At 42.7% G+C, this 22,758-nt stretch overlaps 1 pseudogene; it reads left to right on the forward strand.

Moving 5' to 3' along the window:
* Nucleotides 1-95: 95 nt before the first annotated feature.
* LOC121132785 lies at nucleotides 96-16,520 on the forward strand (annotated as a pseudogene).
* Nucleotides 16,521-22,758: the final 6,238 nt, after the last annotated feature.

Here is a 22,758-nt window from a genome sequence, read left to right on the forward strand (position 1 = left end):
TGTCACACTTCTCCAAGTAGAAACTGAAAGTTATAGACTTTCCCTAAGACCTACTTCTCTTTGTTTTTAATCTGGTTTTCTCAGTTGGTGTTGTCATGGATATTACCAAGAACCTCACTAACAAGACCAGTGAGAAGGTGATGGTGCAGCTGGACCTGAAGGCCAGCACCTCTGAAAAGGAGACACTATCCGATCACTATGTCATCCTCAGGACCCTTGGCAAAGGGAACTTTGCTGAGGTAAAGCTTGCCTACCACCTTCAAACAGAGGAGCAAGTTCAGATGGCAGTGTGTCCACTAACCCAGGAGAGAAGTCCAGCTCAGGAGGAGGTAAGCCATCATCAACCACAGGATTCTCCATAGAAAACTATGGGTAACAAGGCTAAGTCCTAAGGATGGCCTTCCATAGCATTCTTCTCAGAGCGAAGCCTTGTGCCAAAATTCACCTCTCAACTGCCCATGAATTAGAAGTCCCGAGGGGACAGTCTTCATGGATAGACCACAGCAATGCTCTTTTGTCTTTCTTTACAAAGATAAGGTCAAAGGGATATGTTTTGTCACACTGAGGGAGAGGTGACCCTTCTCTTCCCTCTTCCTCCTTTCCCTGCTGTTGTGTTTGCAGCCTGACTACATCCCATTGTCCCTCTTATCGCAGGAGTCACAGTCCCACTGCATGATGCTGGACCAGTAGCTGTTGGTGAAGGGGCCCTTACTGTGGGGCTTTTGTCAGAAGCATAATTGTCTCCTAACAGGACGGTGACAGCAAGCTGGAAAGAAATGGGTACCACTGAGGATGGAAAGCTGGGATATGGCTCCAATTTGGAAGATGGGCATCGCTTGCTTGTCTCAAAGCACGGTAGACTCATGACTTAGCCCACAGTCTTGGGACTCATTTTTATTGGGATCCCACACTTTTATTGGGTTAGACATAGACAGAACCTTGTGACCAGAGTTTAGGCATTCCACCAGGCTGTCTGCTTGGCTGTCCTCCTGTTAAAGTTGTCTTTGGTGATGTCATAGACACACTTGAGACAGATTGCTGCTGTTTGAAATGAAAAGTAGTCAATCAGAAGGGACTGAATGCCAGGGCTCATCTGGGGGCCTCATGTGGCTAAACATTGAAACTACCTATCTAGTCCTGTTGTATGAGAGATGTTTCTGTGATCTGGTCTATCCTTGACACTGGAATACAGATAAATAAGCATGAGGTTGCCAAAGTCAGACATTTTCAATTCCAAGGAAAATGGTCATTGAGCTCATGATGCAGAGGGGCAAAATCGTGAGAGACAACACTGCCATGCACTGAAGGTATCGTGGCATAATTTGTGGCAAGTAGAGCTTCTTTTCCTCTAACCCAATATCCCCTAACCTTTATGGAGGAACAGTTTTTGTAGAAAGGGTGAACAACTTCTTACTCCTGTATGGTAGGACAGTCACTCTGAAACTGACCAGTTACTGACTCTGTAATGGACTGTGGAACCACAAACTTGTGGGTTGACACAGCCTCACAAGGAAATCAGAGCTACAGGGCTTCTTGCTCATGTGGGAGATGCTGCTCTACATCCCTGGTGATTACTAAGTCTAGTTTCTGTCCTGATGTGCTTTACTGAAGCCAGCACCAGGAAAAGGGAGACTTGGATGATGTGGCCTGGTTAGTCTAACCCAGGACAAACAACCAAAGAAAATCACTGGCTTCTTAAGATGGTGCTTAAGAAGTCAAATCTCACTATGAACAGATGTGATGTTTATTTTTGTTCACTAACATTTCCCTGTAGCCTGATGGGAACTTTGTGTGTCACTGCAATGAAAGGCATGTTCCTGCCTTTAGCCTTTTCTTCTGAGAGAACAGAAGACAGCTGAGGCCTCCCACTGCCAATACGTCCCTCCCTCACTGTCTGTCTGCTGGATAAAGCAGGAGCAACTACAATCAGTCCCAGCTCCTTAGAGCATGACTCTCATAAACACCAGCTCAAAGCAGTTCACAGGTATCCTCACAGAGATAAGTCTTTGAGATGCTCTTTTGGACATAATGTGTGGTTGAGGCACTACTTAAATTACACCCACTGCCATTACCACCAGTTTGATATGGGTGGGTCACATGGAGTCTCATAGTTCAGCACAGATCTCTTATTGGCCATTTTTCACTCCTAATTTTTTCAGGGACTTTTGGACAGGATCTTTGTGGAGGCTCAATTTCACCAAGTATGTATCCTGTATAATGTAGACAGAGGACATGAGATGGGGTTCAAGAAGCAGAGTGTCTATGTGTAGACATGTTTCTGGGAAAACACTTTTCCTCCTCTACTCCTAGAGCCTGATTCCTGCAAAGTACCATGACAGTCATGAGAAATTATTCCCTGAAATCAGACATCTCTGAGGAGACCCTAATGATGTTGGCCTAGGGAAGGTCACATTGGAAGACAATGGGAATTATACCTGCCTCTTTAGTCCCTGAATTGCACTAAAAGTAAACCTGCCAAGAACACAGGTCTTCTGTTTCTGGAAAGTAGAAATCTTGGTCAGCTTTTACTTTGGTCTATATAATATTCCTTCTCTTGTAGGTGCTTGGCCACATCCTGATTCACATCTCCAGGGGATTCCTCACCAGAGGATCTGAACACTCAGTTTGGATGACAGTGATAAAAATCCATCAGGTAATTTCCTGAGCTCCTGAGGATCCCAGGGGCTTCACACACAGTTTCTGCATGCCGCCACAGAAGGCCCCTGCCCAATTCTTGTCAAGATGTGCGGATGACAGGTGGATCCCCTTTGATGAAAGTATCCCAGTGGATGTTTTAGTGTGGAATCTCTACCACACTGTGGAGTTGTGTCTACTTTGACAGTGCAAAAAGGATACGTATGCCTTTCTTTCCTCACAGATGACCCAGGAAACCCACCTGAACATACAAAAACAAGCCTCAGCAGTGAACTGTGAAGCCAGTGTGCATTTCTACATGACAACTAGACTGGAATGCATGAAAAGCCAGGCCACCAGTAACATTGACATGGTACACTTGAGGTCATCTACTTGTGCTGTTTCTCCCTGGTGTTGAATAGAGACTGTGTGCAGGTGAAGCAATTACTGAAGTATTGAAGGAGAACTCTAACAGAATTTATGTCTACTTGGCATTCAAGACACTTATGATTTCTGAGGAATCCAAAGGAATATAAACTCTCAGACCCCTGTTCCTCAGCAGCTGTCACTGTTGTTAATGTGACAGATCTTTCTTCAGATGGGCTCAGAAAAATGCCCATCTGATGCCCAAACATCAAATACAACAACCCACTGGGTCTAATCCTAGAAGAGATGGCAGACTCTGCACTTCTGGTTCCTTCCATAACATCATGTAAGCCCTCAGATGATTGACAGGGGAGGAACCGAGACTGGACACATGGAACCAAACCCCAGCAACAGACCCACCTAAATCACCTAAGCTGATTTTTGTCAAAAGCTCCCATGATGTCAAGGCAGAGAAAATGGTCTGTCCTATAGGACGGCAGGACAAGTATACAAAAACAAGCAACAAGGAACCGGTTGGAAGAAAGAAAAGATTCTCAAATATTACAGCTGACTCCAGATCCAAACACTTCAATATTCATGGAAGAGCTACAGAAGAGACCTGCAAAAGTTCTGCTTCATATGGAGGAAGAGCAGAAACAACAGAGAAGATGAAATGTGATCAGATGAGCTCTGATGCCATGAGTCAAGAAAAGACAGAAGCTGGAGAATGGCTGGAGGACCACTACAACCTACGACATCTAGAGGAAGCCTGGACCCTATCACACCCCAGAAGACAAAAGGTGGTGGTTCAATGCTAGGCTGCATGAAGGGAACACTAGGCAGACAGGCTGATGGCCTTTGCTCACCTCTCTTTTTTATTTTTTTTAACATTTTTTATTTTATTTAGCTTGTTTTACATGGCAATCCCAGTTCCCTCTCCCTCCCCTCCTCCCACACTCCCTCACCATCCCCCCCATCCTCCCACCCTATTGCCAATTCCTTCCACATAGGGGATATCTAGAGTCTATCATTTCATTCAGGGTAGGGTCCAGGCACTTCCCTAAGAGTACAGGCAGGGAGAGCATCCCTCTTTGTGTTATGGACACACGATGTTTGTTAGTATTCAAGGAATAAACACTGATCCACTGAACAGGACCCCATAGGTAGCCCAGGACTCCTCATTGACTCTCACATTCAGCGGGTCTGGATCGGAACCATGCTGGCCTCCCAGCTGTCGGGCTGGGGTCCAAGAGCTCTCCCCTGTTCAGATCAGCTGTCTCTGCTGGTTTTGCCAGCCCATTCTTTGCCAATTTGCTCTTCGCTCCTCTCTCTCTCTGTTGCTGGTTTCCTTGGGTTCTCTTCAGTATTTAACTGTGGGTGTTTGCCTCTGCTTCCATCAGTCACTGGATGAAAGCTCCAGGATGGTTATAGACATCAAGTTCACTATCAGGAATAGGCATTCGAGGTGGTCTCTCCACTATTGCTTAGCTTGCCAATTGGTGTCATCACTTTAGATCACTAAAGGTCACAATGTTGCCTGATCTGTCTTCTAACCTATGATTCCCTCTTCCCCCTATCCTACCCCCCAGTCGACCTTCCTGTTCCTCCACGTCTTACTCTCACTTCTACTTCTCCCCATCTTTATTTCCCAGGTCCCCCTGCCCCCACCCCTCGCCATGTTCCCCATCTGTTCAGAGGATCTTGCCTCATTTCTCTTCTCTTGGGTACCATGTATGTCTTTTAGGTTCTTTCCTGTTTCCCAGATTCTCTGTCAGTGGAAGTGCAGACTGGCACTCTCCTGATCCATGTTTAAAATCCATATATGAGTGAGTATATACCATGTTTGTCTTTTTGTGACTGGGTTACCTCACTCAGGATGGTTTCTTCCAGTGCTATCCATTTACTTGGGAATTTCAAGATTCCATTGTTTTTTCTGCTGAGTAATACTCCATTGTATAAATGTACCACATTTTCTTTATCCACTGTTCAGTTGAGGGGCATCTAGGTTGCTTCCAGGTTCTGGCTATTACAAATAATGCTGCTATGAGCATAGTGGAGCAGATGCCCTTGTTGTATGAGTTTGCCTCCTTTGGATATATGCCTAAGAGCGGAATTGTTGAGTCTTGTGGTAGATTGATTCCCATTTTCCTGAGGAATCTCCATACTGCTTTCCAAAGTGGCTGTATGACTTGGCACTCCCACCAGTAGTGGAGGAGTGTTCCCCTCTCTCCACATCCTCTCCAGCATAAATTGTCTTAGGTGTTTTTGATTTTAGCCATTCTGACAGGAGTAAGATGGTATCTCAGACTTGTTTTGATTTGCATGTCCCTGATGGCTAAGAATGTTGAGCACTTTCTTAAGTGTCTCTTGGCCATTTTAGCCTCCTCTATTGAGAATTCGCTATTTAGTTCTGTACCCCACTTTTTTCCTTTTTTAGTTTTAAATTTGATTGGATCCTTTGGTGTTTTCGAGACTTGCTTCTTGAGTTCTTTGTAAATTTTGGAGATTAGCCCTCTGTCAGATGTGGGGTCAGTGAATATCTTTTTCCATTCTGTGGACTGCCTTTCTGTCTTGTTGACTGTGTCCTTTGCCTTACAGAAGCTTTTTAGTTTCATGAGGTCGATCTCAGTGTCTGTGCCACTGGTGTTATGTTTAGGAAGTGGTCTCCTGTACCAACTTGTTGATGAGTATCTCCCACTTTCTCTTCTAAAAGTTTCAGTGTGGCTGGATTTATGTTGAGATCTTTGATCCATTTGGACTTAAGTTTTGTACATGGCGATAAACATGGATCTATCTGCAGTCTTCTGCATACCAGTACCCAGTTATGCCAGCACCATTTGTTGAAGATGCTTTCTTTTTTCCATTGTATAGTTTTAGCTTCTTTGTCAAAAATCAAGTCTTCATAGGTGTGTGGGTTAAAATCAGGGTTTTCAATTTGGTTCCTGCCTATTTTTGTGGCAATACCAAGCTGTTTTCAGGACTATAGCTCTATAATAGATCTTGAAATCAGGTATGGTGATGACTCCTGAAGTTCCTTTATTCTATAGGGTTGTTTTGGCTATCCTGGGCCTTTTGTTTTTCCATATAAAGTTGATTAATGTTCCTTCCAGGTCTGTGAAGAATTGTGCCGGAATTTTGATAGGGATTGCATTGAATCTGTAGACTGCTTTTGGCAAGATTGACATTTTTTATTATGTTGATCCTACCAATCCAAGAGCATGGGAGATCTTTCCATTGACTGGTATCCTCTTTGATTTCTTTCTTTAAAGACTCAAAGTTCTTGATATACAGGTCTTTCACTTCCTTGGTTAACATTATCCCCAGATATTTGATGCTGTTTATGGCTATTGTAAAGGGTGAGGTTTCTCTGATTTCATTCTCAATCACTTCATCATCTGTATATAATAGGGCCACTGATTTTTTTGAGTTTACCTTGTATCCTGCCACTTTGCTGAAGGTGTTTATCAGCTCTAGGAGTTCCCTTGCAGAGTTTTTCGGGTCACTTACATAAACTATCATATCATCTGCAAATAGTGAAAGTTTGACTTCTTGTTTTCCTATTTGTATCCCCTTGATCTCCTTTTGTTGTCTTATTGCTGTAGCTAGGACTTCAAGTACAATATTGAAGAGATATGGAGAAAGTGGACAACCTTGTCTTGTTCCTGATTTTAGAGGAATTGAGTTGAGTTTCTCTCCATTTAGTTTGATGTTAGCTGTTGGTTTACTCACTATCCAGAGCTGAGGGCCACTTCCAGCTCTATCTGCTTTGGTTTTGGCTCTCAAATACCTCAGCCCAGTATAAGACGGAAATTGAGCATAGGAAATATATAGGACTTGCTGGAGCTGGTGAGTCTCCATGCTGCTGCTCCTGGAGCTCAGAAAGCCTAGAGTTACACACTCCCCATGCCTGTTCCACACACACTACTAGATGTCTACCACACAGAACACATCACTCTCCAGCTCCCCTGCATTGAATACATTGCACCCAGACTATGCTGAACACTCCACGTTTCCCAAAACTGCTCAATGCCAGGGCCTGATAGACACCTACAGCCAACAAAACACAAATATATTAGGAATCAGGCCTTACCTGATAGTTTTCTTTACCTGCACACACTCATATATCAAAGTCTTCATACATTATTAAATATCAGTTCAGGATGCTGCTTCCCCATCACCACACACCAGGAGGAGTCAAGACCTGATGTGGCCTCATTCATCTGCTATGCTAAAATACCCTTCCTAGTAATTGTCTCCTGTTGATATGGCCTCTCCTTACACCTCCCCGGATACATTGGGTCATATTAGAATCAAATCCCCACCAGCCCCATGTGATTTTCTCCATGTCAGGCCTTACAGGACACAAACTATGAAGCCCTCCATATCATCTGTATCAAATCCTATTAGAACACCCTCAACCATTCCTCCTGCAGAGCCACTTCTTAGGCCCCACTGGACACAAACTGCACCTCATTGACACTCAGTACCCACTGATGTTTCATAGGTCTCACAGTTCTGTTCCCTATTACAGTCGTGCACTGCATGTGTGATGGAAGCAGTGTCAGTGATTGTGAGCCTATATAACAGTCAGGGAGGGGATATCAAGCAGGTCTGATGCCTAGAAATGAATTTAGTTATCATCAATTGTATGTGTTATAGGGCCTTACACTACAAGTTTAGAAGAGGACATGCTAGACGTAATTCCCAGCCCACTTCTACATTTGTAGGAATGAGGCCCTGATACACACCATTGATGCCACCCATATTCACCGCTAGTTATCAGGTCTTTTTGATGGAAATGGGACTTAGGCCATGCCATGCAAAGCCTGGCAGATTGCACAATATGTGGGCTGAAGCTGAACAGAGATATAGACACACCAACATGCACTGTTAGGTCTCAGGCTCTGCTGACACCCTAACTGCCTCACCCACACTCAGAAGGGTCTAACACTCCAAGACATCACATTCCACATGCCCAATCTGCTACTATATGGTTTATCAGACCTTGATGGACCCAGTTCACCTATAAGCTAATATTGGGGCCCAACTGGACATCCCCTTCTTCCACTGCAACCCTCTGACATTCAGTGTTATTCATCAAACACATTGGACAGACCACCAGACCTATGACCACACATCCTCTTCTAGGTGTCCAGTTCTGTTTGACCTCCTACTGCTCTTTAATCGACATCTATCATACCATGCTGGAACCTTATCAGGCCTTGCACACTTGGGAGGAATTATCACTGCTGGACAATATTCTTCTGAAGACACAGCTACAATGCCAGGCATCAGGTTCTGCTGAACCCTTCCTATAACACACAATGTGCTGGGTCTCAGGTTGTACTGCAGTTATTGGGCCATGTTGGACATTGACCTCATTCCTAAACCAGAATGGCACATTACAGTCTGGAGAGTGATGGGTAATGTGAGGTTATCCCTACCTAACAACTAATGAACCCATAAATACAAACACACACACACACACACACACACACACACCTAAGTATCATTTTAGGTGCCCCTTCTCCTACAGTTAAATCCCAAACACATAACTAGCTGTCAAGACCAGCTGTGTAAGTATACACCCCACACACACACCACCACACCACACCCTGAAATCCTTATAGGCACCCCCTCTCCTACAGATAGATCGCACACATATAACTAGCTCTCCAGACCAGCTATATAAGTATTTACACACACACACACACACACACACACACACACACACACAGATGGATTGGTGTCAGGTTCTATTTAGGTATTCTGTGTGATCTGTTTAAGAGAGGAGATGCCTAGCAGTACATGAAACAGGACTGAGTGTGGGGCTTCAGCCATAAGGGAAGGAACACATAATGTATCCCTGTTTGTGAGTGCATGTGTGAATGTGTGCATGTGTTTTTATGTATGTGTGCATGTGTGTTTGTGGTTGCTTGTATGTCAGATCCTACTGTGCACCAGCTAATGTTACAAAGTTCACTATAACACAATCCCCACATATACCCATGTTCACTCACACACAAACACAAAGCTATGGCAAGATGTCAGATCCTGCAAGATACTACTTCCCCTGCAATAGAACACTAGGCATGCATGCATGTGTGCATACATACATACATACATACATACGTACATACATGTATTCACATACATACTATATACAGACAAAAAAGGCTGGGAAAGTAATCAGAGAAACATCATCCTTTACAATTGCCACAAACAACAAAAAATATGTGGGGGTAACGCTAACCAAACAAGCGAAAAACCTGAATTGCCAGAACTTTGAGTCTTTAAAGAAAGAAATTAAAAAGACACCAGGAAATGGACCAATCTCCCATGATTTTGGATAGGTAGGATCAATGTAGTAAAAATGGCAATCCTGCCAAGATTAAGCTACAGATTCAATGCAATCCCTATCAAAATTCAAGCACAAATCTTCACAGACCTTGAAAGAACAATTCTCAACTTTATATGGAAAATCAAAAGACCCAGGATAGCCAAGACAACACTGCTCAACAAAGCAATGTCTGGAGGCATCACCATCCCTGACTTCAAGCTCTATTATAGAGATATTGTCCTGAAAACAGCTTGGTATTGGCACTAAAATAGATAGGTAGACCAATGGAATGGAATTGAAAACCCTGAGATTAATCCACAAACTTATGAACAGCTGATTTTTGACAAAGAAGGTAAAATTATACAATGGAAAAAAGAAAGCATCTTCAACAAATGGTGCTGGCATAACTGGATATTGCATATAGAAGAATGCAGATAGATCCATGTCTATCGCCATGCACAAAACTTAATTCTAAATGGATCAAAGACATCAACATAAATCCAGCAACACTGAACCTCTTAAAAGAGAAAGTGGGTGGTACCCTTGAATGAATTGATACAGGAGACAGCTTCCTAAACCTAATACCAGTAGCACAAACACTGAGATCATCAATTAATAAATGGGACGTCCTGAAATTGAGAAGCTTCTTTAAGGCAAAGGACACAGTCAGCAAGACAAAAAGGCACCCCACAAATTGAGAAAAGATATTCACTAGCCCCACATCTGACAGAGAACTGATCTCCAAAATTTACAAAGAACTCAACAAGCAAGTCTCCAAAACATCAAAGGATCCAATTAAAAAGTGGGGGATTGAACTAAATAGAGAATTCTCAATTGAGGAGTATGAAATGGCTGAGAGGCAATTGAGAAAGTGCTCAACATCACTAGCCATTAGGGAAATGCAAATCAAAACAACTCTGAGATATTATCCTACTCCTGTCAGAATGGTTAAAATAAAAAACACCAATGACAGTTTGTGCTGGAGAGTATTGGAGAAAGGGGGAAACTCCTCCACTGCTGGTGGGAGTGCCAACTAGTACAGCCACTATGGAAATCAGTATGGAGATTCCTCACGAAAATGGCTCTGAGTCTACCTCAAGACCCAGCAATTCCACTCTTAGTCATATAGACAAAAGATGCCCATTTACACAACAAGGATGTCTGTTCCACTATGTTCATAGCAGCATTATATGTAATATCTAGATCCTGGAAGCAACCTAGATGCCCCACAACTGAAGAATGGATAGAGAAAATGTGAAAATGTGGTACATTTACACAATGGAGTACTACTCAGCAGAGAAAAACAATGGAATCTTGAAATTTGCAGGCAAATAGATGGCACTAGAGGAACCCATTCTGAGTGAGGTAACCCAGACACAAAAAGGCAAACGTGGTATGTACTCACTCATATATGGATTTTAAATATGGATCGGGGAGTGGCAGCCTACAATCCCAGGCCCAGTGAGTCTGGGAAACAAGGAGGTTCCCAAGAGAGATGCATGATACCCCAGAGAAGTGGAATGAGGCAAGATTTCCTGAGCAGATTGGGAACATCGGAGGAGAGGGAACCAAGAAAAAGAGAGAGGGATAAGAGGAGGGGAGAAGAAGGCATGGGGGATCAGGAAGGTTGAGTCAAGGTAAGAAAAGAGAGAGCAGGATGAGAGATACCATAATAGATTGAGTCATTATAGGCTTGAGGAGACAGATGACACTAGTGAGATCTCCAGAGATCTACAAGGGTAACACCAACTGGCAAACTAAACAATAGTGGAGAGACTACACTAATAGCCCCTCCTTGATGATAGGGTTGATGACTACCCTATATGCCATCCTAGAATCTTCATCCATGGAATGATGGAAGCAGAGACAGACACCCACAGCTAAACACTGAACTGAACTCCTGGAACCTAGTGACAGAGATGGAGGAGTGATGAGAAAAGGGGTCAAGACCATGATGGTGAAACCCACAAAGACAGCTGACTGGATAAGGGGGAGCTCTTGAATCCCAGACTGATGGCTGAGAGGCCAACAGGGGACTGATCCAGACTCCATGAATGTAGTGCCAATGAGGAGGTCACAGAAATCATTGGAGCATTGGGTAGTAAATCAGTGTTTACCATGGTTTATGAATGAGTTTTGGGAGCTCATTCCAAATACAGGGATGCTCTCTCAGCCTGGACACATGGGGAAGGGCCTAGGTCCTGCCCTGGATGAAATGACAGACTTTAAAGATCCCCCCAAAGAGGGCCTCACCCTCCCTGGGGAATGATGTGGAGATTGGGTGGGGGACTGGAGGGATGATGGGGGACAAGTGAGGAGGGGTGCAAGAGGGAACTGGGACTCTCATGTGAAACATTCATGTTTCTAATTTAAGTAAAAATATATATTGAGAAAAAATGGCAAAGCATAAAAGGTATGTTATAATTTGGGGGAATAAATCATTCCTCATATTTAATAAAGTATTAGACAATGATTAGAACTTGGATAGCAATGGCCTAGAATGTTTTGGTCAGATTTGGCAGTGTAGTTCATGAAAACATCACCAGAACCTTTCAAACAGGTGGCCCTTCCTGTTGTAATCCTATCCATTGTGTTGTCTGTAGAAATGGGCTCCTCATCTTAAGTGGTACTTTTATAATTGTGAGATTTAGAGCAATTTTGTTTCTTCACTAAGGTAAGTCTCTGCCTGACATATGTGATGTGACATTTTCTGATTTAAACCACCATAATACCACTGTTCAGAATGCAGGCCAGATCTAACCTACAACCGAAATGTCTAGGCACAACACGGTGGCCCAGTTTTCTTATCTTTAAAATGGAAAGATGATTCTGAGCATAAATCTTATAGGAGAAAGATGACTTGGAATTATGTGGAGCCACCTGATGCTTCTCCACTCATTGGTACCCTGTAAGCTCAGTTCAGCTACCATGTAACACATTTTCTCTTATTCTTAGTATACCTAGGGCCTCCTCTTACTTTTTATTCCAAAATGGAGCCTGGCATCCATGCAGGAAATAGGCTTTCTTAATGTAGGTGGACTTCTGCAGATGTCTCTAAGCAAGCAGACTATTCCTTAAAATAGAAAAACAAGGACCTCATCCAAATTCATTTTTAAACCAATGTTACCCTGATCTTAGGAGAGAGACAGACAGATAGACAGATGGACAGACACACACAACAACAAAAACACATACACACAGAGAGAAACAGAGAGAGTGAAACAGAGAGACACAGAGACAGAGAATTATAGATCAATTACACTGATGAACATATACACACAAGTTCTCTATAAATACTTGCAAACCAAATTCAGGATCACATCAAAATAATCATCCACCATTACTGAATAGTGTTCATATCAGACCTCCAAGAACATACATACATGAGAAAATATTTTCCATCACATAAAATAAATAAAGTACAGAAACCAGAAAGCCAGCTTAGTAAATGTAAAAAAGGAAATGAAAAGGCCTTTGTAAAAATCTGGTCAACATACTGGAGTATCTAGGGATACAAAGGGAAATTCTAATAAGATACAGTCATTCTCTTGGGGAAGGTTCTAGGCCCTGTCCTGGATGAAATGACAGACTATGGACACCCCCATGGAAGAACTCACCCTCCCTGGGGAAAGGAGGGGGTACTGGGTGGGTGGGGGGAGGGAGTGGGAGGAGGGGAGGGAAAGGGAGTGGGATATGAGATTGGCATGTGAAGAAACCTTGTTTCTAATTTGAATTTAAATTTAAAAATAAATTTTTAATAAAAAAGATACAGTCATTTTACAAGTCCAAAGCAAGACCATGTTAAATAGAGAAAACTCAAAGCAATTCCAAGAAAATCAGGGATGTGACAACAATATCTGCTCTTTTCATTTCTATTCAATATAGTGCTTGGATTCTTAGCTGGACCAATAAGACAACAGAAGGAGAAAAAGAGGATGCAAATAGAAAAGTGAGAAGGCAAAATTTCCTTATTGCAGATGATATGATTCTCAACAAATAAAAGTAAATATTTATCAGAAGTTCCTTAAAATTGATAAATACAGTCATAAAAATGGAAGGATGCAAAACACACAAAATTCAGTGTTCTTCCTGTATACAAGGCCAGACATACTGAGAAAGGAATCAGGGAACATTCCACTCACAGTAACCTTAAAAATATATAATGAGACATTTTGCAGTACCATTCTTTAAAAGTATACTATTAATAAGAACAGATATTAAGTCCACAATAGCAATCCTAAATACATACAAGACCTTTGAAACTGATGATCTCAAAGACTTTCAAAACTTCCATAAATGGAAATTCGTAAACTTTTGTGGATACGTAGGCAATGTGAAATAGTTATTTTACTAAATTAATAATACTATGTAATAAATCTTGAATTGGGAAATGTGAATTCAATAAATCACTCATTTGTGTTAAACTTAATAATCTGACCATAAATGTTCTATGATGTGACAAAGGATAATTGAACAAGAAGTTTATGTTCTCTGGATTGCCATTAACACTAGGGCTACCTTTCAAAGTAAAGAAAAGCAGACAGCAATGGGTTTCCTGTTTTCTTTAATATATATCTCATAATGCAAGTTTACATTTCCTGAGATGCAATAGAATACACAGGTGTGCTCTCTCCCGCTGCCCCCTCTCTCTTCTCTCTCGCTCTCCCTTCTCTGCTCCTCTTCTCTGCTTCTTTTTCTCTCTCTCCCCTTTAATAAACTCCACATGGTTTATGAAAATACAAACAAATAGAAAAAGAATACACAGGTGTATTTCTCAATAACAGTATATGCATGATCATGTCATGAACATGTATGCATGGAGATAGCATTTATTTGGAGTAGATAACGTGTGATATGATGTGTCAAATATGGATCTTTTTGCATCATGGAGTAGGTATCTACGGAGTAGGCCACGCCATCCACTCCAAAGTAACCATCTGTCTCTGGCTGGGAACTTGTAGCCAAAGCCATGTAGAAATAGCAGATTTCCATTCTATGTGTTGCATTTTGCAGTTACTGGACTCTGACCACACACCTGACTAAAAATCAAGTTATGAAGAGTTCAGCTGTCTCATAGTCAAAATTGGCCCCTGTGCCTGCAGGAAGATTCCCAGTTCCTGAAGCACCACTGTATACGAGCCCCTCAGCACTGTGATGGGATCGATGCCTGTGGCGATGACTCTGATGAGGCAGGTTACAGCTCAGTACCCATTCCTAACCTGCCCCTAGTCCCTGTCCCTACTCCACCATGCAATCTCACCTCGGAGGACCTGTATGGGGTCTTCTCCTCTCCTGGATATTCAAACCTGGCCTCAGTCTCCCACCTACAGTCCTGCCTGGGGATACTGGACACCCATGCTGGCAGGAGGCTGACAGTGCACTTCACAACCCTGACTTAGGTTATAGAGATATAGTGCATAGCAGGAGACGAGCCTGCCTTGGTTCCCAACACTGGGATGGAAGCCACAGTGGTAGACTCCAAGCACAGGCACCTGTCCTAGTCCTGTGGGTAGAGCTGGAGATTAGGCTGCTGGGGCTCCTTGCCTCCTGCCTCTGGGATGGAAGCTGCCTTGGCAGCCCCCACGCACCAGCAGGCACCCGGAAATGGGCTCTGGTTTACCTGGACCCGTGGGTGGAGCAGGAGACTATGGTGCGTTGGTTCCTGCCACTGGGATGGAAGATGCAGCAGTAGACCCCAAGCACAGGCAGCAGGTCTAGTCCTAGTTCTGTGGGTGGAACAGAAACCTATGGTTCCTGCGGTTTCTGCCAGGATGGAAGCCTCAGTGGCAGAGACCAGGTCCAGGCAGGCGATCTGGCCCTTCTGATGATGCTGGCCCTTCTGAGACCCCTTGAATGCTACATGGTCTCACCCACTTCAGCAATGGCAATGATGAATGTATGGATGCCTGTATGGTCAGAATGTGTGTCCTACCTCACGGTAGCTTGGGGTAATGGCCTGGGCTTTAATGCTACCTACCATGTTTGGGAATACTGTTTATCGTGGGAAAGACCCTGTGACTTCGGCTCAGGACTGGGGGTGAGTGAAAATCTAGGTGAGCGCTACTACAGTGAGGTTCAGTGTCCTAATGGTTGGTGGGACTGTGCCAATGGCACACATGAGGAGCGTGGCCATGGCTGCCCACCTGGGCATTTCCAATGTGGAGCTGCTGTCTACCCTGGAGCCACAGCCTGCTAGCTACCTGCCTGCCAACTGTTACACCAACCAGACATTCTGTGCTGATGGAGCAGATGAAAAGCGTGGCCGTCATTATTAGCCTGCAGCTTCCAAAGCCGGGATTACAAGCCTGTGTATGAGACATGGGTGTGTGATGGACAGCCAGACTGTACTGATGTACTGATGAGTGTGACTCCTCCTACACACTGCCCTGAAAGTTCATTACAGCAGCAGTCATTGGCAGCCTAGTGTGTTGGCTGTTGCTGGCCATTGCTCAGGACTGCACATCAAACTCTATGCCATCTGCACTCAGGAGTACAGCATCTTTGCCCCCCCTTCACCTGGATGGTGGCTGTGATCGTGCAGCAGCAGGCACCCCCTTCCTCTGGGCAGGGTGCCACCCTACATGTAGAAGACTTCCCTACAGAGAGCTCTAATGCTAACTCTGTGTTGGGGAACCTGCCTTCTCTACTCCAGATCTTGAGCCAATATATGACTCCCAGAGGTCCTCAGGGGGCTTCTTTCACCAGCACGATTGTTCAGTGCATCATGTGGTTGACTGTCTCCATCTTTGGGTATTGCTTACTCAAACTAGTAACTCAGCTTGCATCCCTGAGACCAGATCCCAGGCCACTCTATCTACTGCTCCTTCAGAGGCTCTGGATAACAGCACAGGTCATACAAGAGCAGGATGGGAAGCCGGCTCCTCCACTACCCATCAAGGCCCCCATCCCAATCCCAAGCACACTCCCGGCCTTTCCTATTGTTTCTGAGTACCAGATCTACTACCCTCAGTGCCTCTAGATGCTTGACTGGTGTCTGGAGTTGTAAGGTGCACTGAGGCCACCTCCTACACAGTCTGTGGTCCCCATGACCTACTTGGATGCCAGCTTGACATCACACAAAAGTCCCAGCCCCAGAGGATCAAGATGATATATTGCTAATGCCACTGGCTGAGCAGAAGCCTGGGTAGTTAAGGCAGAGGATGAGTTCCTGCAGGTCTGAGAGAAGCCAGCCACCGTGGGGCTCTAGACACAATGCTATGATCCTGGGGAAGTGGTTAGGCTTCTCCAGTGTGCTATCTGGTGCAGAAACTTAGGTGTCCTTCAGACAGGGAGAGCCCCTTCTCTGTATGACTCAAGGCTGGATCATCAACCTCTACCCATCGTCTGGTCCAGGTGACTGTTCCTCCAAAATCATTGACTTGGACACCCCGTCCTCCTTGATCCAAATGTGACCTTAAGTACAAGACTGCAATTGGCAAAAGATCTTCAAGCCACCACGGGGAGATTTGGCCAGGGTGACAGTTTTGCCCTCAAATTCTGTCCTACCTGCCCCACTTAAAGAAAACAATTACTTTTGTATTCTAGTTGCATCACTGCCTATCAAATCAAAAACATAACTTTCAACTAAGAAATAAAGAGTTTAAATTTCTTACATTTTGTTTTTTGAAAATATACTCATTTGCACTGGGGAGTCCCTCGACCCAGCCTGTTTTGCCTGCACCAAGACCAAGTCTGGTGAAAGAAAGTCAGCAAATTTGGCTGAAAGCGTGGAGATTGAACTGAAAGACAAGAGGGTCAATCGTTTGTGCTAAGAGGTCTCTTCTGTTTAATAGAGAGGGAGCAGCCTTATATACAGGTTTGCAGCACAGTGGGAAAAGCCCAGCTGGAAGAGATCGTGTTTTCCTAATACTAAATGTTGATGTCAGTGGTGCAAGCCTGGGTTAGTAAGCCAAGACTAGAAAACAGGATGCACCTTTTGGATGACCAGAGACTCACAGAGACCCTGTGGGGGCTGGGGCCCAACATCTTCCCCTTCTTTTACATAAATTAGTGCCTGTCTCAGGTGGCTAGGATGTTAATGCCAGCCTTACCTGTCAATGGAGAAATCACCCAGGCTGCATGACCCTCCTGTCTTAGGGTGGTTGGCATACCCCTAGTCTCACCTGTTATTGGCTGCTTAATATTTCTGTAGGTTCAACCATAGTTTAGCTGAGGGATTCTCTGTGCTCGTCAAGTGACAAATGGAACCTGGACTTGATTAGTGCCTTAGCCAAATGAATCATATGATAATAAACCCTATGGCTACAAGGCCCAGAGATGGGGACACGGCCCATTCTTTGATTAAATTGACTGACATCTGGGATCCCTTAAGGATGAACTCACCAGAGGACAGAGGATCCCAGGTCTCTTCATCCTAATAATTTGATTGGCCGATTGAGTATGAACTTTCTCAGGTGTAACACAAAAGTGTGCCAGGGTAGGCAAGCAGGTTTAAGGATGTTTGTTCATCAAGATTTAAAACTCCTACCTGGACTAAGTTATTTAAGGAGCTCTGAGTACTGAGAGCCTCTGTTAATTCCCCTGCTGGTTTATTCTGAAAGACCTGAAGTAATCAGGCTGAATATCCCGTGACATCCGGAGCTCAATAACCAGATAGATGGATGCAAACTGCAAGAGGTTTATTGTTTACACAGGCGTCTTTGGGCGTTTCAGCAGCCTTAGCTAGCTGAGCGCGCCAGGCTTTAGGACAGTTTTCCTTTTAGGCAAGCAAAGCAATAGGGGTATTGTAAGAAGTGGAGCCGCTGCAGGTGCAGATCTGGGCAAGCAATAGGGGTATTGTAAGAATGCAGGCATCCTTCCTGGAGAAAACACAAGGTCAAAATTAAGCTTATCTCTACAGCCTGCCGGTTTTCCGCATCAGCACTCTGGACCAGATGTTCTTTTCAATCTGACCTTGGTCCCTGCCTAGGGAACCTTGGAAAATTTTCCACAGAGGCGACCTTCTGAGTCTCAAAAAGGGGGGAGTGTGTACTGAGGTTTTTCAATTCACTGTAGTTACAGACTGTGAGAAGGCAGTCCCAGATACAATGGCTGCTGTAACTGCAACAGCAATAGCTACAATCACCCCAGCAGCGATGCCAAAGTCCCTTTTTTGCTGCATTAGGGCAAGCTGTGTTTCTCCAGAGAAATACACTGGCATAGGCACGATACCAGGAACACCATCCACCAGGGCTGATATTTCACCACTCCAACAGCTTTTTAAGTGGCCACATCCTGTTCAAATACTGAAAAGGGGCTTTTCCCACTCCTGACGGTCCATATTAGTGTTCAATTGTTTTAAATGAGTCCTTTTTTTCCCCAAAGGGAAAAACTGGAAAAATGAATTTTGTGTTTCAAGGTGTGTCAAGGGCACAGTTTTAGCCATCCATTTCTTTGCCAGCTCCGGGATGAAAACTCATTGGTCTGGGAGGCTGATGCAGCAGGCCTGTTCAGAAAGGGGGAATCTCAAACTGACAGTTTCCTTTCATCCACTATCCCAAATTAGCGCAGTATCGGGTCTTCTCCACTGTCTAACATATGGATGTCTCCATTTGACCTGAGCAATAACCACTCAAGTTTCATAATGCCAGAATCTGTCTAAAGCAGATTGCTCACTGGAATCCACATTTAAAAGTTTTACATAATGTGGAGACTGAGGACATTACTCCCCCCACTTTTTATCTTTCAAAGTTGCATTTTGATCAATTTTCCATTGAGTATCTAGACCTGTTGTCTACTTTTATCATTTTTGGATCTGCTATGTAAATAAAATATTTTGTAAACAATGACTTATTACATATTTGGTGGCTTTTCCCATTTGTGTAGTGAACACCAAGAAACTGGAATACCTATCAACTACCATGTTTGCACATTTTAACTTGCCCAATTCTGTAATATGAGTAACAACCATCTGCCATCATTTTTCCTCAATATATGTTTTTATTTAAATTAGAAACATGAGTGCTTCACATGTCAATCCCAGCTCCTCATCCCACCCCTCCTCCCTTATCTCTCCAGCAGTCCCCAGCCCAATCCCCACATTATTCCCCAGAGAGGGTGAGGCCCTCCTTGGGGGAGATCTCCAGAGTCTGTCATTTCATCCAGGGTAGGACCTAGGCCCTTCCCCATGTGTCCAGGCTGAGAGAGCATCCCTCCACGTGGAATGGGCTCCCAGAGTTCATTTGTATGCCATGGTGAACACTAATCTACTACCCAAGACCCCAGAGATTTCTGTGGCCTCCTTACTGACACTACATTCATGGAGTCTGGATCAGTCCCCTGCTGGCCTCTCAGCCATTAATCTGGGGTTCAAGAGCTCCCCCTTGTCAGGTTTCCTGTCTGTGTGGGTTTCACCAGCATGGTCTTGGCCCCTTTGCTCACCATTCCTCCATCTGTCACTGGGTTCCAGGAGTTCAGTTCAGTGTTTACCTGTGGGTATCTGTCTCTGCTTCCATCAGTCACTGGATGAAGGTTCTAGGTTGGCATCATTTTTTAATTAGTTTGTGGGCATACCTCATTGTTTGACAATTTTAACTAGCAGTCTCTCTAGTTGAACCAAATTGCTTTCTTAAACTCCTGTTATTCTGATAATGAAAGTTATGAGACTGCAGTGCTCTCTCTACCTGAGATAAAGCAACCAACTTTGTTAATCTATCTGTTTACTTGTTCCCTTTAGCCAGTGGGTCAGGAAGGTTTAATGAGCTCTCATGTCATCCACAAGATGTGGCAATGTTTTTAGAAGAATTGTATTTTGAACTTGCTCAATCAATATTTTAACCTGATCATTGCAATTTCCTATGCACTGAACTGTCTCTATTATTTGAAGAGCTTTAAAAACGTGCACAAATTAAGTGAATCACTTACTAGAAGTTGGAAAACCATTGTGACAACTCTTAATTCAACTGAGCTGAAGCTGGGGTTGTTTTCTCCGTGGACTTTTTATCATCTACACCATAAGCTGCTATTCCATTAGAGGAACCATTAGTAAAAACTAACAAAGCATTTTATAGGACTTTTTCTACAATTTTGGGAATGCAGAAGGAGGTGTTAGTGTGTAACAGTCTGTGAGCTGGAAACTGATTATCAATTATCTTTGAAAGTTGAGCAAAAGCATTTTCCTGTGAATCACTGTTTTGAAACAACCAATCAACTTGTTGCTTGATATAAGGAACATGTACTTGGTTCTCTGCCAAAATATCTCCTAGATTCTGTTAAATAGATTATCCCTGTCTCAAGAAACCAAAAGGGGGAACAATTATCAAGTAAGAGTTAAATTTACAATATCCAGCCCACTTGAATTTGGCAAATTCAGGAAATGGTACTCCATAATTGATACTATCATGGTGAATCCAAAGTTAAGTACCTAATTTGTTTCCAGTCCTAGAATGTATTAACAATGAAAATTTATCTTTTTAGATCACAAAACATTTTCTTAGATGAACAAGTTAAGCTTTTATGCTTCTGAGCTTTATAAACTTTATATCTATTCTGAAGGTTCTTTTCTGACTTTGGTGACATAGAAAACAATAACTATTTTATCTTCAACTCCATCAGAGGCCTGAGAAGGATATATTGCCTGAGTAAACAGGAAGTGCAGAATAAGAACTCCGAAACTCTAGGAAAGACAGACATCTGGCTGTCTAGATAGTCACCCAAAGTTGTTCTGCAATGTTGTGTTATCCACCTTCAGTCTAGAGGCTTAGAGTATATGACAGACATTTCTGTAAAACAGGGATTTTGAGTCTTGGAATATTTGGCAGCCATTTTCTTCAATTTGTACAGTATACTGTCAGCAAGTTTAGGCAATGGCAATTTCTTGCCCAAATAGCTGGTTTTGCTACAATAAAAACAACTCCTTATGTAGGTTATTCAATGCTTGCCCTCCTTTTATGAAGTAGACTGGTGATGCCAGTAGTAGATAGGCCTCATGGTCATGAAAAGCCTTAGGTTATTAAATATCTTCAATACCATATTTTGTAGGTCTCTGAAGGATTTGAATACCATGTATCTGCATAACATATATGTTTAACCTTAAAAACGTATCTAACATGACAACAAGCTTAATATAGTTGACTAACTACTAACCTACATTTCTTAATTAACTTAAAGAGGTTGTAATAATAACTTTCAAGAATTAGAACTTTATATTACATTTTAAATGAACTGAGCAGGTACAATTTTTTAAAAAAGAATAGAATATATATATAAATAACCTGAAATTTGACTCAATATACATCCATAACAATGTAAAATATTTCAGATTGATAGCTGTCTTTTTATCTTAAATTCCTATATCCCCATAAATGATGACAAAAATCCATAACCCATCAAATGACCAAAAGCAATTGGCTCCACTCCTTGAGAATATGAGTGCTGAAATTTTGCCTGTACCTTCCCCCTCACTATTGGCCATTCAGCTTTATATTAGACCAATCAGGTATCTTTGGCGGGTAATGTAAAAAAGCAGCACATCTTCCATTGTTAAGCAAATGTAACATATTTTACTTAATTAAATATTCTGCAATATAAACAAATGCAAAACATCTTTGCATGGTTAAACAAATATTCCACAACAATTTTTGAAAAGCACATATATTCAGGCCTTTTTCACATAAAATCTCAGACACTAGTAGTAGGAGACCTCAACACTCTTCTCTCACCACTAGACAGGACCTCCAGATAGAAACTTAACAAAGACATAAAAGAACTAACAGAACTTATGGCCCAAATGGGGTTAACAGACATCTATAGAATATTCCATCCAAACACAAAAGAACATACCTTCTTCTCAGCTCCACATGAAAACTTCTCTAAAATCAACCACATCAATGGAAACAGAGCAAACCTTCACAGTTATAACAAAATTGGAACAACCCTCTATATATTATCACACCCCAAAGCTTTAAAATTAGGATTCAACAACAACACAAATTGTAGAAAACCTAAAAACTCATGGAAATTGAACAATGCACAATTACTCCATCCTTGGGTTACAGAAGAAAAAAAACAAAGAAATTAAAGACTTCCTGTAATTCAATGAGAATGAACACATAACATACCCTAACTTGTTGGAAACTTTGAAGGCAGTGCTGAGAGGAAAATTCATAGCACATGAAGAAACTGGAGAATATTCACACTAGAGAATTAACAGTACAAAGAATCAACAAAACAAATAGTTTCTTCAACAAGACAGACAAACCTTCATCCAAAATAACCCAAAGACAGAGAGAGAGCGTGCTAATTAACAAAATCAGAAATGAAAAGGGGGACATAACAACATACATTGAGGAAATTCACAGAATCATCAGGTCATAGTTTGAAAACCTTAACTCTACAAAATTCAAAAATTTAAAGGAAATGGAAAATTTTCTGGACAGGTATCACTTGCCAAAATTAAATCAAGAACAGATAAACAAACC

Source organism: Mesocricetus auratus, unplaced genomic scaffold (assembly GCF_017639785.1).
Source record: "Mesocricetus auratus isolate SY011 unplaced genomic scaffold, BCM_Maur_2.0 Super-Scaffold_6731, whole genome shotgun sequence".
Taxonomy (NCBI): domain Eukaryota; kingdom Metazoa; phylum Chordata; class Mammalia; order Rodentia; family Cricetidae; genus Mesocricetus; species Mesocricetus auratus.